This window comes from Haliotis rubra, unplaced genomic scaffold (assembly GCF_003918875.1).
Source record: "Haliotis rubra isolate DU_JTF1 unplaced genomic scaffold, ASM391887v1 Scf768, whole genome shotgun sequence".
Classification (NCBI taxonomy): Eukaryota; Metazoa; Mollusca; class Gastropoda; order Lepetellida; family Haliotidae; genus Haliotis; species Haliotis rubra.
The window spans coordinates 118901-138669 of record NW_025767488.1 but is presented as its reverse complement, the minus strand read 5'-3'; positions in this window follow the sequence as shown (position 1 = coordinate 138669).

Below are 19769 nucleotides of genomic sequence, written 5' to 3'. Positions count from 1 at the left end.
AGTTTGTGACTGACGAAGCCAATGTTGCATGTGAACCAGTCACACGTGTCCTTGTCATGAAGCAGGACAAAATCAAGGATTCCTTTACACAGAAGGATAGGGTTAGAGACACACAGACAAATCATAGTCTGAGAAGACCAGCTATCTCTATGTCAACAGAAGTAAAGAAGAAATATTGCTTCCTGTGCAACAAAGATCATGAACTTGAACATTGCGATGTTTTCCTCAAGAAATCTGTTGCTGATAAGAAGCAATTTGCGATGCAACGTGGGATCTGTTTCGGTTGTTTGAAATGGGGTCATCGCTCAAAGGATTGCCAGGACAGATTGACTTGTCAAGTGTGTTCTCGGAAACACCCAACAGTGTTTCATGGTGACCGTGTGGACAACAAATGTGAGATGAAATCAGATCAGCGAAGTTTGAATTGCGAAACACAAGTGAAATCTGTGAACGGGAAAGTAGCTGTTAGTCATATGAAGGACACTGCTCAGAATAACAAGTGTGCGATGATCGTACCAGTGTGGTTGTCACATGATGATAATCCAGATTCTGAGATATTGACTTATGCTTTATTGGACACCCAGTCTGATACAACGTTCATTCTGAAGGATACCTGTGAGAGGCTTGGTGTTACTGGACCTAAGGTTCAGCTGATGTTATCTACAATGCATGCAGAGAACGAAACAATTGAGTGTCAGAAGATCAGGAATCTTACTGTCAGAGGATACAACTCTTCACTGAAGATACCTTTACCTATTTCCTATACCAGGGGTATAATGCCTGTGAATCGTGGTCACATTCCTACACCCGAGAATGTAGCTCAGTGGACGCACACCTCGCAAGCATGTCAAGTGAGTTGTTAGAGTTACAGGACTGTGAAGTTGGTATTCTGATTGGGTACAACTGTCCCAAAGCTCTCACACCCAGAGATGTCATACCTGCAGATGCAAGTGGACCGTATGCTGTGAGAACAGACCTAGGATGGAGTGTGGTTGGTGTCATGGATCCAGAGGCTGTTGATGAAGATCCTATTGGAACGAGCCACCGTATGCTCACGTATAAGGTACCAGAAGAGCTGTCTTCCAGATGCAATGCTGCAGAGAAGTCTGAGCTTTTGAACCACGTGGTGATATCCTTGCAGACTTCGGTGAAGGAAACTATAGGAACAACACAAGTTGTCAAGTTGCTTGAACAAGATTTTATTGAATGTGAGAAGAGTGACAAGGTGTTGTCCTACGATGATGCGAAATTCGTAAAGATTGCAAGAACCAGAATTCGTCAATGCGCTGACAGTCATTATGAAATGCCCCTGCCTTTTCGTCACCCACAACCAAAGTTGCCTAACAACAAAGTTCAAGCTACCCGTCGCATGGAGCAGCTGAGATCACGTTTTAGAAAAGATGTCCAATTCCACACAGACTACGTAGCATTCATGGATAAGATCATCCAGAACGGACATGCTGAACGAGCCCCTGTGATAGATGACAGCAAGAAAACTGTTTGGTATATTCCACACCATGGGGTGTACAACCCACGGAAACCCAACAAAATACGAGTCGTGTTTGATTGCAGTGCACGATTTCGTGGTGAATCCCTAAACGACCACCTCTTGCAAGGTCCAGATATGACGAACACATTGATCGGAGTCCTCCACAGATTCCGTCAAGAACGGATTGCGGTGATGTGTGATATTGAACAGATGTTTTTTTCAATTTCGCGTTGAGGAGAATCAAAGAGACTATCTTCGTTTCCTTTGGTTCGATAAAGGGGATTTTAATTCCAATCCTGTTGAGTATCGCATGAAGGTGCACTTGTTCGGAGCTACCTCCTCGCCGGGATGTTCCAACTATTGTCTGCGACAATGTGCGAATGATTATGAGGAAGAAGTTGGACACGAAGCTGCTGAGTTTTTGAGAAACAACTTCTATGTAGATGATGGGTTGAAGTCGGTGAAGACAGTACAGGAAGCTGTCAAACTTGTCAGTGAAAGCCAAGAACTTTGTGCGAAGGGTGGCATCAGGTTACACAAATTTGTGTCCAACTCAAAAGAGGTCATGACCTCTCTCCGTCCACAGGATCGTGCCAATTCCAAGGAGACAGAACTGCTCAAAGGCATGGACATTGTTGAGAAGCCTTTGGGAATTCACTGGTGCGTAGAAACTGATACTCTGTCAATCAGAGTTACTTTACAGGACTCTCCACTGACGCGTAGAGGCGTGTTATCAACGGTCAGTTCTGTGTATGACCCCCTTGGGTTTTATAGCTCCAGTCATCATGGTTGGAAAGGCTATACTACAAACAATGTGCCGAGATAATGCTGACTGGGATGACCCAGTCCCAGAAACCCTGCGATCCCAATGGGAGAAGTGGAGAACTGAGATTTTAGAATTGACAAGTCTTAACGTGGATAGATGTTTCAAACCACAGGAGTTCAGTGAGATTGAAAGAGTGGAGTTTCACCATTTCTCAGACGCCAGCAATCTGGGATATGGTCAGTGTTCTTACGTCAGATTGACTGATAGTGGCGGAAAGATATATGTCTCATTCCTGATGGGAAAATCTAGAGTTTCTCCGCTAAAACAGGTCACCATACCTCGCTTAGAACTCACTGCAGCACTGGTATCAGTCAGAATCAGTACTTTGTTGTCCAGAGAACTTGAATTTGAAGATGTGAAACATGTGTTCTGGACAGATAGCAAGGTGGTAATTGGCTACATAAACAACGACTCGAAGCGATTTCACGTCTTTGTGGCTAATCGAGTGTCACAGATCCGAGATAAGACTGAGCCAGCTCAGTGGAGATACATCCAGACTGAGAATAACCCAGCAGATGACGCTTCTCGAGGTCTCACACCTCATGACTTGATACACAAGTCCGACTGGCTGAAGGGACCAGTCTTTCTCTGGAACAAGCAACTACCTGAACAGCACACAGATTCAAACAGTGTGATGTTAAACGCAGATGATCCAGAAGTGAAATGTGTTAAAGGTGTTGTGATGAAGACGATGACAACTGAATCAACCAAGCTAGACATGGTTGACCGATTTGCACGCTTCTCTGATTGGTTCAGGTTGAAGCGTGTTGTTGCAATGTGCCTGAAACTGAAGCGAAAGTTGAGACGAGATGTGAAATTGAAACACAGCGAGACCTGCGGAGCTGACAAAATTATTGGATCAAGCACTAGTGTTACTGTGAATGACATGCTGGAAGCTGAAAATGAGATAGTCAAACACTGTCAAAATAGTGCTTATGCAGAGGAGATTCAATTTTTGCGATCTGTGAAAGACAATCAATACACATTCAGACAACTGAAGAAGACGAGCTCACTCTCTCGCCTTGATCCATTCTTGGATAGCTCTGGTGTGATTCGTGTCGGAGGTAGAATCAGGCAGTCTTCTGTCACCTGCAATGAGAAACATCCAGTGATACTTGCAAAGGGACAACATGTTAGCAACCTTATTATTCGTCATTGCCATGAGAAAACGTGTCATCAAGGACGCGGGATGACTACAAATGAAATACGATCAAGTGGCTATTGGATTGTAGGCTGTAGCTCTGCAGTTTCATCTTACATATACAAATGTGTGAAGTGTAGGAAACTCCGAAGTCAAGTACAGCAACAAAGGATGGCAGATTTACCATCTGAACGAGTGAATGCGTCCCCACCATTCACATATTGTGGTGTAGACTGCTTCGGACCCTTCCTGGTGAAAGAAGGTCGGAAGACTCAGAAACGCTATGGCATACTCTTTACTTGTTTAGCCTGTCGTGCTATACATGTTGAAGTTGCTTCATCACTCTCCACAGATTCTTTCATAAATGCTCTGAGGCGGTTCCAGGCAGTTAGGGGACCAGTGCGAGAATTGCGGTGTGATAGAGGCACAAACTTTGTTGGTGCCATGAATGAACTAAAGGACTCTTTTGAGACTGAGATGTTAAGAAACTACCTTTTGAAATGTAATTGTGACTTAGTGAAATTCAACATGAATGTACCTGGAGCCAGCCACATGGGTGGTGTCTGGGAAAGACAGATACGCTCAGTGCGTTCAGTGCTCAATTCCCTAATGGACCAAGTGAAGGCCCAGCTGAATGATGAATCCCTGAGAACATTGATGCTGGAGGCTATGGCGATTGTGAACAGTCGGCCGCTATCAACTGATACTCTTAATGATCCAACATCATTAGAGCCTCTGACAGCAAATCACTTGCTGACTATGAAAAGTCAGATTGTACTGCCCCCTCCCGGACATTTTCAGAAGGCAGATTTGTATGCGTGCAAGCAGTGGCGTAAAGTGCAGTACTATGCCAATGAGTTTTGGTCTAGATGGAAGAAGGAATTTCTTCAAAACATGCAGACACGACAGAAATGGACCCAACATTTCAGAGATGTACGTGTTGGCGATGTTATGATCCTCAAGAATGACAATGTACCAAGAAATCAGTGGCAACTTGGTAGAGTTGTTGAGACCTTTCCGAGTAAGGACGGACATGTTCGGAAAGTAAAACTTCAGATCGCAGATCAAGGATTAGACTCAAAGGGAAGACGGCAATCTTCCACTACCTTTCTGGAACGGCCTGTCCAGAAACTGATACTTCTCCTTGAACATGAAGAATGATTTGAACTGTTTATGCTGACTGAGCTAACTACTTGAACTGATCTGAGTGGATATGTTTGTGAACTTTGCAAGTATTGAAGTGTGAAATATCTGAAATTGAAATGATGTTTTGAACATTTTAAGGTTGGATAAGATTTTATTCAAAACCGTTTGTTTTATTGAAATGTCATGTTTTAGTGAAATCTATGTTTACTTTAAAGTTTGAATGTGTGTTAAGAATTAATTTACTTGGTAACATTTAAATTGCGAGGATGAGTTAACTTGCTATGAATATGTAAATTGCGATGGCATGAATGGAAATTAAGGATATTGCAATTATATGTGTGTATCATTAGTTGCAAGTTATAGATAGTTTCCTATTAAAATTAGTTTATGCTAATTTGTGGGGGAGTGTAGCGGTTATCGTGTAGGTCAGAAGTTTTTAGTGGTATTTGGGTTGGCATTGGCAGAGGGTTGCCTCCCTTTTGTTTTGGTCCCCCTTGCGAAACCAGATCATGGCTGAAAGCACATGTCATGTTGAACTTTGCGATGTCTTCTTCGATGGACATTCATGCGATGTGAGGAACCATGGTGTTCACAAAGTTGTGAAGAGAATGTGTACGGACAAGGTTTGCGACAACTTTGTATTTTAAATGAAGAATAAATGTTGGAACTTTTATAGATTGTGTTTTGCACGTGAGTTGCTTGGAAACCTAGCGGACTACCGCTATAGAAATTTTGTCAACGCTAAATAATGACATTGCTTTTAAGCATCAAATTGAAAGTGACTCGGTAAGAAGGACGTGGTGAAATAGACAAATGAAATTATATAAACAGTTTATTTACTGTCATAACATATAAAAAGCTCGCGCCTGTGAGATATCAACAAAACATTATGAAAATAGCTCACACCAAAGCCTTCACCGAGTATTCACCAGACAGCCCCGCTTCCGAGTTGCGCGAACCTATTTCACTGCGCACATGCTATAAGCGCAGCCCAGCTGTTGAAACCCGTTTTCCCCAGACATTTTCGGGGGGAAATTAGTGAATCGTTTGAACTCCGATTTCGCGCGGTTTTTTTCATCGCGTTATTTTTCAACTTTATAACTTGAATTTGCATTTTTGTTGATTTGTTTCGGTACGTCCATACCGAAAGGTATCAGAATCTGCAAAGTTGTGTTTTACGTTGCATGTGACCTTTAATGAATTTAGGGGTGCTTTGAAAAATTTGTAGAACATTGAATTGCAGACTACTTAGGAAAGCCGCTAAATCCCCATGAGCCTTCTCATTTCTTGTTTTTACTGTTACAAATAGATCACAGGGCCATAGATTGAAAAATGCAGGCATGTGGAAGGAAGAAGAGCAGGTGCCGCTTTGGGATTAGATTTTGCCTGATTTCCAAGGAGAAAAGGCAAATTTCACACGCAAGTTACTTGTACAAAAGAAATCATCATTCGGGCGATACAGTCAACCCGAACGTTAATAGTAGTGATATCGTTTTGGCTGATGCTGTAAGTAACCCGGCCTACTGGCCTTGCATGCTTATTCGGCATCTTGCTAATGTTGAGTTCCTCATTGCAGGGAATCTGTTATCGTTGTATTTGATGCTTAAGCAGTGAGAACAAATGTAGCCATTTTATCACAGAGCGCACCTGCTGGGCCACGATAGATATACTTCTATGGTGTTTTCCTCCTGTCATTCTATGACTGAAATAATGCCAATGCGACGTTACTAGCTGTTTCCTCTTGTTCGTGCAGCAATACAACCATTCGAAAGAGGTTATCGTCAGTCCCACTTAGTACCATCCGCTTGAAATGCATCAAAACGTAGTTAGTCGTGAGTTCTTTTGATAGTTGAAATAATGAAGGTGCCAACTTTACACTCTGCAACACGTTCCTCGGACTGAAAAACGCAGATCTAATAGAGTTGGTGTGCGGACAGTGAATCTGGTAGTGACTCCAGAATTTAGAAGACATTTTTGACAAGTGTCTTCTTTCGTATGCGATTGTAAATTCTAATGAAGGCATTAATTTCCGTGTTATAGGAGGGTCAGGATTGTAGTACATCTTTTCTTATTAAGTAGTATGGTCTGACAAGGTCATTGCATCAACACGTACAGTTTAAAAGGGATTTCTGTGAGCTCTTCTGTAAACTGTGTTTGGAGCATGTAAAGGTTTAAGACTTTCTTCAATTTTCTGGATTCCTTTTAACAGCGATTTAGTCCTGTAGTTAATATGCAGTCTCAACGCTTGCTGAAGTCTAGGCAACAAGCATTACAAAGTGATTGGCATCATTTGATCTTTTATCCTTCTTGGTGAACATGGCAGCGGCGACGTCTTTTTATTCTGCACAACGTATAATTTTGGACTCTTTCCCTCCGTGCAAATTCGTTCAATATTTCTTCACCAAACGTTGCACATAGATAGGTCTAGTTTTTGATTTGTGAATAAATATTTTTATTGTGCGTTTGCATGGCAACAAGTTTGACTTCGACTGAAATCAGCGGTAGTGCTATTTTCCCGAGGAGGAGTTCAAAACCGTTCAATGTTACTTCACAAACTTTGCACATAGATAGGCCTAGTGGTGAACGGGAGCCTTTTGGTAGTTTTATATTACTGAATAAATACTTTTTGCGTTGTCTGTTGTTGATACAAGCATGCTAGTATATGAATAGTTATACAGATTTATGTTTACATTAGATCAGTGTGAAGAACAATGTAAAATTTGACACTTTCATAACTAGTTGACATATTCATGAAGAGTATTTTACCATTGTGGGGGATATTGATGACTGTCTTGTTTGATGATGAAACAGAATCAGTGAAAAGCAATAACAGTGGAAAACAATGCATTTCGCTGGCCATTGTACAAAGCCAAAGGCACTCAAAATCCAGGTTTCATACGAAGGATGGAGTGATTTTCAGGGACTAAAACGTTGGTAGACATGACAATAAAAATATTTCTGTTGATGTCAATTTCTCATGGTGCCTAGCCAACACAACTCAATCAACAAAGGATGTATTTAGAGCCAACCCGTAAATATCTGGGTTAGAACTGATCTTCAGCAAACCATGTTTATTGCTGGCATCGACTAACGGGTCACTTGATTGTCTGACAGCTATTTACAGACAGCAATGCAGAGTTAATTGACAAAACAAAAATATTCTATAGTATACTCCCCATCAAAAGTTTAGAATCACTAGTGTAAATGTAGCCACTTACTTAAGTCAACTCTGCTTTCACATGAACTGATGTTTAACCAAATTTTACATCACAACACAGGTGTTCACATGCACGATATTTGCACATGCTTATCAGCAATTTAATGCATGATCCTCGTGCCATTAATCTACATAAAGTTTGCAGTTGGTTCCCCAAAGTTAGCAAGGGCTCCAGGAACAGCGTTCCTTTGCCCAAGACACCACTTCGACCCTTACTTCACCTAGACGGGTGGTTGAATTGGCCCGGTTCAACCAATCGGCTGGTCATGCCGAGCCCTGAGCACTAAATTTCATTGCTCTAATATTATTTGGCTTGGTTTTATTTGGTAACAATATTGACATGTTTTGATTTTGTATATCTACTATGTGATGTATGGATTTTCAAATTTGTGAAAATTTGCCTAGATGCTTGTGCCAGAAGGCGGTGGCTCATGGGCCAATCTGGTGGAAAAATTACTTTTTGTTTTTTCTGCTTGAGTATATCATCCGGGTATCCTTGGTGCTGCAAGTCGGAGACCCGCTTGTTTTCTAGCATTGTCCTTTGTGATACTCCGTGGTGGGTGGGGAGCTCGGATGATGAAATCTAAACACTTACCATGGCTTATGAAACCCCAACAAAAAAAAGCAAACGTCCTCTGGAAATTGATCCTGATGACAACGACCTCAGACTGTCCAAACAAATTGATTACTGGCCCCGTTTTGTTGTCATTGACACGAAAGATAGCACACCCTTAAAGCTAAATCCTTTTTGCTGTGTCTAAGGGTATTCAAGGCATTGCTGGCGAAGTAAAGAACATCAAAGACTACGTTCTGGTGCGCTGTTGATAGAGTGCAGCAAAAACCACAGTCTACCAACCTGTTGAACACTGACACTTTGTTGGCATTCCGGTTACCGTCACGGCCCACAAAACACTTAACACAAGCAAGGGAATCGTGCGAGACCGCGATAGATTGCTGGCTGACATGTCGGAACTTGATATCGTATCCGAGATGAAGGATCAGGGTGTACTGTATGTCAAACGTTTCTCAACACGTAAAAATGATACAACTATTAAAACCAACACCTATCTGTTTTCCTTTTCTCTACCAAATGCTCCAAAATCACTGAAGGCAGGTTATTGTAACCTCAATGTTGAGACATATATTCCAAACCCTCTTAGGTGTTTCAAGTGTCAAAAAGTTTGGCCACGGCGTGAATATTTTGCACATTGTCTGTTGTGTGTGCTCACTGTAGTGAAAAGACACACACAACTGAAGATTGTGTCAGTAATGTCAAAAGTGCACCAACTGCGCAGGGGAATCACCCATCTTACTCTAAGGACTGCCCGTATGGAAAGACCAAATGGCAATTAATAGAATAAAATTCACGCAAAACATTAGTTTTGCGGATGCCAAGAAGCTAGTCCACAGCTCAGAACAAACAGAAAGTTATGCTTCTATTGCCAGACCAACGGCTGAGGTACCATCTAGGGTAACTAAAGTGTCTACAAGTTGTCAGACAAACTTAACTTGGGTAAATACAGAATCTCTAAACCTTTCTCGACTGCTACAACTACACAAACTGGAAACTCACCTCCTGGTCCATCTCGAATCCAGTCAGAGACGTCCTCCCGTGATCATGAACCATCTTCTCAGTCGTCAACGAAGTCTCAACAAGATATCACTAAACCCAAAAGTAACAAGCCAGATTTATCTAAAAAGCTGAGTGGCAGAGCCCGAAAAGGGTCGCAAAACAAAATTCAATTATACAACAAATATGGATCTCTTGAGGCCATGGACGTATCTGAAAACGTCCATTCTAGGGCACATAGCTTGTCGCCCTCCAAACAAGTGCGGGGTAGATCCCCAGTAAATCCCCCCAAAAGATAATGTCTTCTAATAATCTTGTACAGTGGAACTGCAGAGGGCTAAGGAATAATTTCAATGATTTGCAGCTCTTAGTCCAGGACTTCACACCATCAGCCATTTGTCTCCAGGATACATTTGAATTACGTAATTTCAATGCATACCACTCCTTTTCACCTCCAGGTGATCGGGCAACTGGAGGATCTTCGATCCTTATCAAACAAAGTGTTATCCACAGCCCTGTTATACTTAATACTGGTCTCCAGGCGGTTGCAGTACGACTGACGTTACATGTTGTGTTCACATTATGCTCATTGTACTTCTCACCGTCTTCAACTCTTCGGAAGTCTGACCTTCAAAATTTATATGACCAACTCCCAAAACCTTGTATCATTATGGGAGATTTAAATGGCCACAACCCGCTCTGGGGTGGTACAACAACTTAATGCTAAAAGGTAAACTATTAGAAGACTTTTGTTCAGATAATGATGTATGCATATATAATGATGGTTCGAGCACATATTTACATCCTGGCACAGGAACTTATTCAGCCCTTGATTTATCAATTACAGACTCAGACTTACTGAATGAATTTGAGTGGTCAGTCCACGACGACCTGTGTGGAAGTGACCATTTCCCAACAATTCTCAAACCCGTGAATCCATCTGATGTTCCTCCATCATCAAGATGGAACTTTAAGAGAGGCTAACTGGCCTTTATATGAAACTTTCTGTGCTGACAAACTCAAACCTGAACTTTTTCATGATCTTCCTGATGCCATCAAATGTTTTTCAGATGAGCTCAGACACATAGCTGACAAGTGTATCCCCAAATCCTCTGCAGTTCCTCATGTACGTAAACCATGGTTTAACGCTGAATGCAAACAAGCTCGCAAGGCACGGAAGAAAGCTGAACATTATTTCGTCGCCATCCTATGGTCCACAATTTAAACAAATTTAGAATTTTAAACGCCAAAGCATGGCGTACTTTTTAAACAAAATAAACGCCAATCTTGGCGAAACTATGTCTCAAACATCAATTCGCGCACGCCAATATCAAAGGTGTGGAACATGATTCAGAAATAAAAGGTGGGGCTCTAAATCTAGCATTAAGCATCTAAAAAATGGAGATGAATTATTAACTGATAAATCTGACATAGCAAATAAACTTGGAGAAACTTTGGCCACATATTCTTCCTCTCATCAAACTCATGTACCTGAATTCCAGAAATATCAAAGACAGCAAGGAAAAGAAATCTATTAATTTCAATTCAGACAATGGGAAGACTACAATGAAACCTTTTCGATACATGAGCTTCATACTCGTTTCTTGACCAAGCTCACGATACTGCTTCAGGAGCTGATGGTATACATTATCAACTCCTGAAACACTTACCTGAATCATGTTTAGAGACGCTCTTATCTATTTTGATGTCATTTGGACATCTGACAATTTCTTCGTCGTGGCGCGATGCTATAATTGTGCCCGTATCCCTAAACCTGGACGTGATCATACTGATCCTTCCAACCAGTATAGGCCAATTTCATTAACTAGCTGTGTTTGCAAGACCATGGAACGCATGATAAATAATCGACTTGTTTGGTACTTGAAACCAATAACTCTTATAACTAATATACAATGTGGTTTCCGTAAAACCGTAGTACCATCGATCATTTGGTGCGCTTAGAATCTTTTTGTGAAAAATGCCATAATTAATAAATTAGCATGCAGTGTCGATCTTTTTTCGATTTGAAAAAGCATACGACACAACATGGAAACATGGGATTTTAAAGGATTTACATGATGACTTTGGATTACGAGGCCGCTCTTGCACTCTATTTATATCCAACTTTTTTTAAATGACAGGCAATTTCAAGTCCGAGTGGGTTCAACCCTGTCTGACCATTATAATCAGGATCAGGGGAGTCCCGCAAGGCAATATTTTGTCTGTAACACTGTTTAACATCAAGATTAATAGTTTATCCAAGGCTTTTTAAACGATTCAATTATGATGGATCACTTTTGTGGATGATTTTAATATTTCTTGTCGTGTAAAAATATGCATACTATTGAACAGCAAAATGCAGCTGTGTGTTTAAATAAAATACACAAATGGTGTCTTGAAAACGGCTTTAAATTTTCTAAATCCAAAACTAATTGTATACATTTTTGTAGAAAATATAAGCCGCATAAAGACTCTGAACTGTTTCTCAATGGCACTCCCCATCAAAGTTGTAAAGGAGGCCAAGTTCTTGGGTTTAATTTTTGACTCGCATCTAATCGTTTCTTCCCATATCAAGTCCCTAAAAACTAAATGCTTGAAGGTACTTGACTTGTTGAAAGTCGTTCCAATTCTAATGGAGGAGGATCAAATTACCCTCCTACAATTATATATCGATCATTGGTACGTTCCAAACTTGATTATGGCTCCATCGTTTATGGTGGAGCCTGCACGGCAGTAATTTTAAAACTTTTTAGATTCTGTCCACCACCAGGTCTAAGACTATGTCTTGGTTCCCTTTAGAACTTCACCTGTTGACAGCCTTTCTACGTCGAGGCTGATGTTGCATCTCTTACACAACGCCGCATGAAATTAACTTTACAGTATATTACAAAACTTTATTCCAATGAGTCAAACCTGCATATAACTGTGTCTTTAATCCACTATATGAAGATCTGTATAACAAGAAGCCTTCTCTTGTTCCGCCTCTTGGTATAAGAGAGAAACCTTTTCTTTCTGTTGCTGGCATTGAGCTAGAACATATAGCTCCTTCCCGTTTTTCTTTCTTCTCCGCTAATTGTAATAATTGGTTTAGGCCACAGGATTGACCTAACGTAACTACATTAAAAATCAAGAAACAAATGAATTACAGTATAAACAGAATTTAGTCAATTAAAGAAATAAATATAATACATGCAAATCCTTATTTACAGATGGGTCCAAGGATGGTGGCGCAGTGCATGTGCCACTGTCGTTGATCCCGAACAATATCTTCTAGAATGCCGGATAACAGCTCTATATTTACAGCAGAGAAGCAAACGCCATCTTAACAGCTCTTAAATATATTAATAAACACCGTGAAATATAAACAATATATCATCTTTTTTCAGATTCTCTTTCGTGTCTTCGAGGCTATTAAAAAATCTTTCTTGCAAACATCCACTTTTATTAGAAATTATTGAATTGTACAATGAACTTGCTACTGGCCAATGCGACATCGTCTTTTGTTGGTTACCAGCCACGTTGGAATTTCTGGGAACACGATGGCTGATATTGCTGCTAAGGCAGCCCTCAACAAATCTGTGACACCACTTCTTATCCCATACTCTGATTATAAAGCCAGCATTAGAACATGCATCGCGATCATGCAAAAGAAGTGGGACACCAAGTAGGTATTAATAAATTACATGCAATAAAACCTGCATTGGTTACACCTGCTTGGGTTGTCGGTCAGATTTGAGGAGGTCACTATGCGACGATGTCGCATTGGCCATACCAGATATACTCATGAATATTTATTGAAAGGCGAAGATCCTCCGTTTTGTATCCTTGTGATGAAAGGATCACAGTCAAGCATGTCTTTAACTTGACTGCATTGAATATTCCATCACAAGGGATATCTATTTCACATCCAAAACTCTGAAGGATCTTTTAATAATGTCGGTCCTCATTTAATTATTGCATTTTAAAAATAGACGATTTGTTGACTGATTTGTAAATAGTTAAATATTTTATTATTGGTAGTTTATATTGTAACTGAATGATAGTGGCTGTACCCTCAAAGGGGTTGACGTAGCGTAAAATTATTGTCCTCCTGAGGGGTACGTAAGTCCCAAAACTTTCAAAGTCAATTTAAAGTATACCATGTTTTTTTAATCGTAGGAATATGTGTACTTTTTAATGTATGGCTAGATTTTCTCTTCTCGTCGCCAATGGCTGGAAGGGATGGTGTAAATCCAACCAGGGTCCAGGCAGCAAAAAGTAATGTAAGTCCCCTTGGTTCCTAGTATGGTGATCTACCTTCAGTTGCTTGGCGATCTGTAACCATTTTACGTTGTAATTGTCTTTAATGTTGAAATATTTTAGCTTTGTTCGCTAGTTTTATATTGATATCTGTGATTATCTAGTATTTTTTACTGTCCTTCGTCAGGTAGGTTTTATAATAACTATATATATTCTATTACAATGCCAGTGTTCTCGTCACGATATGGATATTGCAGCTGAAGCCGATGTGACGTTAAATATCAACTCACTCACTCACTCCCCAAAGTTAGTGGAGAAATTCATCTTCGATGTAACCACATATATACGGATTAACGAGAGCTGACTGTATGCATAACATATAGTCAGTGATGTAAGTTAAGTGAGTCTAAACTTTTGATGGGTAGTATATATTGCCCATGTGGTCTCCTCCCTCCTTTTTCTCAGTCTTCAGGTTTGTGTATTTGGTCTTCAATGACCCTTGACACAGCTGGCACTGGCTGTCTGGATCACCACTGTAGAATCTACACGGGATTGTACTCTTTAGAGTCACGATCCCAATCTCTGATAGGTTGGCTAGAGAGAAGACATCTTGAAAACTGGATCTACAACACAGAAACACTGTAGCGAGGAACCTTGGTGGGAACACTGTTTCTCCTTCCCTCTTGTCTTTCGTTGGGTGTTTATGCAAGTGTTGGGTGAAATCTACGTTCATTTCTTTCGCAGTTGTGCAGAAAGTAACAAGCTCTTGGTGCCTGGAGTCCCACGTCTCTTGTCATCGGATACCCGTGTTTGCTGTTTTCCCCTTGCCACAGCTGTCACTGGCAGTCTGTATCGCATCACTGATCTCTGCATTTTATTCTGCTTTTATTAATCTTTATCCGTCATGTGTACTGCACAGGTCAACGAAGGACAGTAAAATATTTAGATTATCACAGATTCGAATTTTAAACTAGTAATTAGATCTAAAACAGTTAAACTATAGATGACAATACAATATAAAAACAGGCTATATTTTGCCAACAACTGAAGGTAGATCACCATACTTAGGTACCATGGGGACTTACAGTACATTTGCTTCCTGCTTGGGCCCTAGCTGGATTTACATCATCCCTTCAGCTGTTAGTAATTGCCGCAAATCTAGCCATATAGTAAAATTACACATATTCTACGATTAAAAAGTGTAGTTTTAATTTACTGGGAATGTTTTGGGACTTACGTACCCTCTCAGGAGGACAATAATTTTACATCACTGTAGAGACGGCTTAGCCTCACTGTATCTGGAGAAGTAAATCACCGCATCTTGAGACTAGAAGTGGTTTCTCAGTAAATAGTCAAAGCGTAGTACATAACAGCCTGCTGATCTCTTTCACACATGTTTTCTGCTGGGTGTTGATGCCAGTGAGCTCTTGGGTCAGATGAGACAAATTCATGCACAACTTGACGTGGCAGAGATAACTGACAGTGAACTGAATTCCTTCAAGTTGTGCAGAAAATACCAGGCGCTGTGGGTCCGGACTTTCAGCCGTTTCCTCCTACTGACAGTTGTGTTGAGCACCAGGTATCCGTCTTTCTTCACTGACCCTTGCCACAGCTGGCACTGGCTGTCTGGACCTCCGTCTTGAAATCTGCATCGGATTCTACTCTTTGGCGTCTCTATCTCAATCTGTTATAGGTTGGCTTCACAGAGAGAAAACATCTTGAAAACTGGATCTACAACATAGAAACTGTAGTGAGTGACCATGATGGAACCACTGTTTCTCCTTCAGACTTGTCTTCCTAATCTACTTTGCGAAAGTTGCAATCAACCGCTCTCACGTTTTTGTTTTAATTCGAACTTAACAGAACCGTATTTTGCAAATATTGAAAAATCTAAAAATATTCAGACCCCTTTTACTTGACTTCAGGATATGTATAAGACATGGTTACTATGGTGATTCTAGTCAGACAGGAGAATGCTGTCATTAAGTATTGGAAGCCCAAACAGTCCATTGATCTCTTTCACACGTCTTCTGCTGGGTGTTGATGCCAGTGAGCTCTTGGGTCAGATGAGACAAATTCATGCACAATTTGACGTGGCAGAGATAACTGACAGTGAAGTCATCTCTGAATTCCTTCAAGTTGTGCAGAAAATACCAGGCGCTGTGGGTCCGGACTTTCAGCCGTTTCCTCCTACTGACAGTTGTGTTGAGCACCAGGTATCCGTCTTTCTTCACTGACCCTTGCCACAGCTGGCACTGGCTGTCTGGACCTCCGTCTTGAAATCTGCATCGGATTCTACTCTTTAGCGTCTCTATCTCAATCTCTGATAGATTGGCTTCACAGAGAGAAGACATCTTGAAAACCGGATCTACAACATAAAAACTGTAGTGAGTGACCATGATGGAACCACTGTTTCTCCTTCAGACTTGTCTTCTTAATCTACTTTGCGAAAGCTGCATTCAACCGTTCTCACGTTTTTGTTTTAATTTGAACTTAATATAATCTTGTTTTGCAAATATTAAAAAAACCTAAACCATTTAAGACCTCTTTTACTCGACTTCAGAATATGTATAAGACATGTTTACTATGGTGATTCTAGTCAGACGTAAGAATGCTGTCATTAAGTATGGGAAGCCCAGACAGTCCATTGATCTCTTTCACACACGTGTTCTGCTGGGTGTTGATGCCAGTGAGCTCTTGGGTCAGATGAGACAAATTCATGCACAATTTGACGTGGCAGAGATGACTGACAGTGAACTGAATTCCTTCAAGTTGTGCTGAAAAATACCAGGCCCTGTGGGTCCGGACTTTCAGCCGTTTCCTCCTACTGACTGTTGTGTTGAGCACCAGGTATCCGTCTTTCTTCACTGACCCTTGCCACAGCTGGCACTGGCTGTCTGGACCTCCGTCTTGAAATCTGCATCGCATTCTACTCTTTAGCGTCTCTATCTCAATCTCTGATAGATTGGCTTCACAGAGAGAAGACATCTTGAAAACCGGATCTACAACATAAAAACTGTAGTGAGTGACCATGATGGAACCACTGTTTCTCCTTCAGACTTGTCTTCTTAATCTACTTTGCGAAAGTTGCATTCAACCGTTCTCACGTTTTTGTTTTAATTCGAACTTAAAAGAACCGTATTTTTGCAAATATTAAAAATCCTAAACCATTTTCACAGACCTCTTTTACTCGACTTCAGAATATGTATAAGACATGTTTACTATGGTGATTCTAGTCAGACGTAAGAATGCTGTCATTAAGTATGGGAAGCCCAGACAGTCCATTGATCTCTTTCACACATGTTTTCTGCTGGGTGTTGATGCCAGTGAGCTCTTGGGTCAGATGAGACAAATTCATGCACAATTTGACGTGGCAGAGATAACTGACAGTGAAGTCATCTCTGAATTCCTTCAAGCTGTGCAGAAAATACCAGGCGCTGTGGGCCCGGAGTCTCAGCCGTTTCCTCCTACTGACAGTTGTGTTGAGCACCAGGTATCCGTCTTTCTTCACTGACCCTTGCCACAGCTGGCACTGGCTGTCTGGACCTCCGTCTTGAAATCTGCATCGGATTCTACTCTTTAGCGTCTCTATCTCAATCTCTTATAGGTTGGCTTCACAGAGAGAAAACATCTTGAAAACTGGATCTACAACATAGAAACTGTAGTGAGTGACCATGATGGAACCACTGTTTCTCCTTCAGACTTGTCTTCCTAATCTACTTTGCGAAAGTTGAGGTTTATCCGTCTTTTTTAACAGACCCTTGCCACAGCTGGCACTGGCTGTCTGGACCTCCGTCTTGGAATCTGCATCGGATTCTACTCTTTAGCGTCTCTATCTCAATCTCTGATAGGTTGGCCTCAGAGAGAAGACATCTTGACAACTGGATCTACAACATAGAAAAACTGTAGTGAGTGACCATGATGGGACCACTGTTTCTCCTTCAGACTTGTCTTCCACTTGTCTTCTTAATCTACCTTGCGAAAGTTGCTTTCAACCGTTCTCAAGTTTTTGTTTAAGTTTTTGTTTAATTCGAAATTAAAAGAATCTTCTTTTGCATGTATGAAACAAGAGTCATCAGAAGATGACAAATGCCCCCGGCCCCTACAAATTTGAAAGAACAAATCAACTGACAGTTACTTAGAGTCCAACTTGATTGTTTGGGACTAGGTCCACATCGTTTCCATGGAAATCATGAAAAATGAAAATGACAAAATCTGCAAATAGCAAAAGCACAACTTCAAGATCTGTTTGATATATCTGTCAAGTCTTGTAGAAAGATTGTGAACGGTTTTCGAGTTGTGATCCGGAAACGAAACCCACCCCTCCCTTTTGAGACTAAGTCCAAAACATTTCCATGGGAACCGACAAAAATCTGTAAATAACAAAAGGCACCACCTTAGGTTCTGTTTGATATACCTACCAATTTTTGTTGAAAAATATTAAACGGTTTTAGAGTTATGGTCCGGAAACAAAATGATTACGGCCGGACGGACGAGGCGTCGACTATAACAAGGGGGATAAAAATCTAAACCATTTAAGACCCTTTTCACTTAACTTCAGGGTTTGTATGATAAAACATGGTTACTATGGTGATTTCTAGTCTGACGTTGAAAGAATGGTGTCATTAAGTAAGGGCAGCCCAGCCCAGACAGTCAGTGTATTGACCATGATGGAGACACTGTTTCTCCTTCATCTCGTCTTTCATTGGGTGTTTTATGCCAGTGTGTTCTTGAGGGAAAACACATCAAATTTGTTCTTGATTTGTTAAGCCACAGGTTGATGAAGTCTCTGTTCAATTCTTTCAAGTTGTGCAGAAAATGCCAAGCTCTGTGCGCATGGAGTCTCACTTGTCTCTTACCACTTGGAATCGTGTCTAGTACTTGGTACTCGTGCTTCTCGTTTTCCCCTTCCCACATCTGTCACTAGTAGTCTGGATGTCCATAATTGATTCTGCATTTTACTCTGCTTTTCAGAGTCTCTCTTTCCGTCGATGTCGTACTGCACAGGTAGTATAACACCACTGTATCCTGAGACATCACTGTACATGAAGTAAATCATCACTGTTTTTCTTGACACTGAAGACACAACTAAAATAGTGTGTTTTCTGTTCAGTAATAAACAACGGGGAGCACAGACAGCCCATTGATCTCTTTCACACACGTCTTCTGCTGGGTGTTGATGCCAGTTGGCTCTTGGGTCAGATGAGACAACTTCATGCACAACTTGACGTGGCAGATATGACTGACAGTGAACTGAATTCCTTCAAGTTGTGCAGGAAATACCAGGCCCTGTGGGCCCGGAATCTCAGCTGCTTCCTCCTGCTGACAGTTGTGTTGAGTATAGGGTATCCGTCTTTCTTGACTAACCCCTGCCACAGCTGACACTGTCTGCCTGGACCTCCGTCTTGGCATCAGCATCGCATTCTAGTTGTTAGCATCTGTATCTCAGTCTCTGATATAGACTATATATATATTTAATGCAGTAGCACCAGAGCTCAAATAGATAGGTTTTCTAAACACTTGATCTTCTTAGCACTTTAATCTTAAGTTTTCTTAGTGCTTTCAATACATTCTCTCAATGAATGTTACTAAATATGTTAAGTTAACAAGATTTCATAAAAGTGAAAATTTCATCAAAGTAAAAATTACTTCAATGTTAAAAGTTGATCCAAGTCAGAATATGAATATACCAAGAAAACATCGTTTAAAGTTGTGTTTATTGACAACCTGATTTCATTTTCACAAATAAAATTACAGAAAAATTTGTTGTGCCACAGGTGGGGGATAGTCAAGTCAACACTTAGTTCTTTCAAGTTGTGCAGAAAATACCAAGTTCGGTGCGTCTGGAGTTTTACACGGTACTTCAGTCTTTGCAATCTCCATGGTTCTCAAAAATCAAAAGCAGACATCAGGGATAGTCACTACAAATGACAGGAAAACCCTTGAAACTAATAACATTTATTACAGATTATAACCTTATTTCACATAGTGTAAAGTTGGTTTGTGGTTTGACGCCTCACTCGGTTGGTTGGTTTGCGGTTTGACGCCTCAATATTCCACATATATGGCGGTGGTCTGTCAATAATCGAGTCTGGACCAGACAATTCAGTGGCCAACTGCATGAGCATCGATGTACACAAT